This window comes from Podarcis filfolensis (assembly GCF_964270895.1).
Source record: "Podarcis filfolensis genome assembly, chromosome: 16".
Classification (NCBI taxonomy): domain Eukaryota; kingdom Metazoa; phylum Chordata; class Lepidosauria; order Squamata; family Lacertidae; genus Podarcis; species Podarcis filfolensis.
The window spans coordinates 22,495,184-22,498,732 of NC_139620.1; positions in this window are offsets into that span (position 1 = coordinate 22,495,184).

A 3,549-nucleotide genomic window follows, 5' to 3' on the forward strand; every position below is an offset into this window, starting at 1 on the left:
GTGTGTGCGTCTTATGGAGTGAATGCAGGCTGCGCAGCTATCCCAGAAGCCAGAACAGCAAGAGGGATTGCTGCATTCACTGCAGAATATTTTTTTTCAGAATATTTTTTTTTCTTGTTTTCCTCCTCCAAAAATTAGGTGCGTCTTGTGGTCTGGTGCGTCTTATAGAGTGAAAAATACGGCACTCTCTTTCTCTCTGTCTCTGTCTCTCTGTCTGTCTCTCTCTCACTCTCGTTTTAAATTAAGCTCTTCACATTTCCATGCCAGTGTGCGATTTTCCTTTTAAAAAGAAAAAGGAAAAAAGAAGTCATCATGAAAATTAATCTGCATTTCAGTGCAGATTTTCTCCTAATGATATGCATTTCTGTGCACATTATGTGGCCAGAGAACTGCGTTGCAAAATCCAGAGAATTGCAAATTTCAAAGGACGATTGTGCGTATTGTTTTAGAAAGTGCAAATTAGGTAGGTTCCTTTTTAAAATGTGAACTGAATTGAATCTCGTTCCTGTCTCCAGGTCAGGCAATCTGTTTAATGAGTATTGATCCTGATTTGCTTTCACAGACCTCGTGGGGTTGTTTATGCAATGCCAGTTCTTCATTTAACATTTGTCCTTATTTGTTTGAGGAGAGTTCAGTTAGAATCCTGAGTTGTGGTGTGTTTAGACATCTTATTAATCATTTGTCCACCCCACACTTCCCACTCCATTTTCCTGTCACTTTCCAAACCACATAAAGGGCCTGTTTCTGTTTAAAAGCCCATTTGCTGTTGCACTAGGGCAGCAGAGCCCTTTCTCAGACTTTCACTGTGCAAACCTGATGTTCCAGGATGTCCCTGAATCCCTTCTGCAAAATACTGACAGCCTGGGAGGAGGTTTTCGCCTGGCCACTTTTCAGGGTGTCAGGAGGCAGGGAAGTGTCTCTCCTATCACTTGCTACCCAAGCCTCTCCAACTACAGTCATACCTTGGGTTACAGACACTTCAGGTTGCATTTTTTTGGGTTATGGACCCGCTGAAACCCGGAAGTACAGGTACCAGAACAGGTTACTTCCAGGTTTTGGGGGGTGCGCATGCGCAGAAGTGCTAAATCGTGCTTTACGCATGCGCAGAAGACCAAATCACAACCCATGCGTGTGCAGATGCACCGCTGCAGGTTGTGAACGCTGCGGGTTGCGAACATGCTTCCCACACGGATCACGTTCGCAACCTGAGCGTCCACTGTACAGGTAACAGAGACTGGAGAGAGGGCCTTTCTCCAGGCAAAACCGGCACATCCCTTTCTATTCAAGCAAGAAACATGATCAGAGTTCAAGGATACACTCTAGGCAGACCCTCACCCCCCCCAATAAACACTTCAAGAAGGGTGCCCAGAAGGATCGGTGAGGGGGTGCAGTGGCTGCAGAGAATGGGTGTGGTTCAGAAGGGTGTATGGCCTGGGAGAGTCTTGAGGGCGAGGGAAGGAGGCCGGGGGGGGGGGGGCTTCACTCAGCCCCCAGGCCTGACCTTCCCCATCCCTGGCCTAGAGAATCCCTGGACTGCCTGCCAGCCAGTCAGTGTAGAAAATACTGAGCTGACTGTTGGTGCAAGTACTCTTTGGTGAGAGAACGCCAGCAGAGATTGAAAGTCACAAAATATGCAGAAAAGTAATGTGTGGTGAAATAAAAAAATTAAGGTCATATATATATATATATATATATATATATATATATATATATATATAATGTTCATAACTGCATATATAAACCACATGTCTGAAACCCCACAGAAAAAGTCCTGAAACCATTTTGTCCCTTCCAAATTGACCTCAAATAATTTCTCTGCAAGGTAGAAGGAAAATGGAAAAGCCTCCCATTGTCTTTTCCTTCACAAATCCTGTCTTAAGGGTATGTCTGTATATGAATACGGTGAGACTGTGACCTGGCTCAGGAACTATTTGTCATTACAAAAAACTGGCCAGGCTCCCCAGGGTATCCAGTCAAGTAACCATTAACAGGTAACTTGCCAGACAGGAGATAAACAATGCACTCAGATTTCTGTTGTAGACTGCCCCTTCTGTGATGTAGGTATGATGTATCTGGGGGGGGTGTGGTCTTGAGCTCCACCCCTTTCTGTGATGTATGTATGATGTATGGAGGGGTGGTCTTTAGCTCCAGGGCAGGGAATTTACAATGTCTATATAAGGGCAGGCACACATTTGTTTGGGGTCCTCCTCCCTTCCTGCGTGTGAGGGGAGCACCCTGTTGTAACAGTTTCAATAAAGATCAGGCTTATTAGCTGCTTTGCTTCTCAATATTCTCTGGTTGGCCTGTTATTTTCTCCGACCGATGGAGAACCTACAAAGGACTCTATAAGGGCTCTTGTGTCCCCTATAAGGGAATAAGATTTTTGTTTATTACAGTGGGTATATAGGCTGTTAGACCTTTAAAATATGCCCTTCCAAGTTCCTTCCGAAGTTTCCATCTTCCCCCAGTATAGGAAGAGACCTTGTACACAAGAGCCCAGCAGAGGAGAGGGGCTGTCTGCCCTTGGGTCACACCCTCTTCCTCCCTCCTTGATGGTTGGTGACAGCACACTCCCCCTCCCTCTCTGGGTCAGCCCAGAGAGAGGATGTCCCTTCAGTGTGGTGTAGTGGTTAAGAGCGGTAGTCTCGTAATCTGGTGAACAGGGTTCGTGTCTCCGCTCCTCCACATGCAGCTGCTGGGTGACCTTGGGCCAGTCACACTTCTCTGAAGTCTCTCAGCCCCACTCACCCCACAGAGTGTTTGTTGTGGGGGAGGAAGGGAAAGGAGAATGTTAGCCGCTTTGAGACTCCTTCGGGTAGTGATAAAGCGGGATATCAAATCCAAACTCTTCTTCTTCACCAGCCATAAGGAGAATGGGGCTCCGTTCCCCCCCCAGCCCCAAAGTCCCGGCTCAGGTGCTCACTTCACTCCCTTCGGCTCTGGCCTCAATGAGGGGGCTTCTTGTGGGCAGGGGCATAGCTAGCTGCTCTGGCACCCAGAGCGGTAGGGGCGGGGTGATCCACCCAGGGGGGCAGCGCAACGAGCTGCCCAAGGAGTCAGTCTAGCGGACGCAAGCCCCACGCTGCTGTTTCGGGCAGCACGGGGCCCCGAGCCACCACATCACTCCCAGGAGAGACGTGTGTTTCAGGCACACTGCAGGCCAGGCCCCGGGGTAAGTGCCACTCTCCGCAGTGTTCCATTTTGTCACCCCCTCAAGGATGACACCCAGGGCGGACTGCACCCCCCTTCCTATGTCCCTGCTTCTGGGGGTGCCTGGTTGTGCGCCCTCAAGAAGTAAATAATGAGGCCAGATACAGGATAAAGGAAGTCTTTCATTTGGTTGTTTGTATTGCTGTATGTTATATATATATATATTTTAATATAATTTTTATTAAATTTTCCATTTTAACAATCCAATCCAATCACATTAAGTACTCCAAATTATACAAATACATATCATATAGTCCAAATATTCTGCCAAATTATAAATTTTTGTTGAGGCTTCCCATGCTTCAAGTTCAGTGGGGCTCTAATCATCTTATGTTTCTA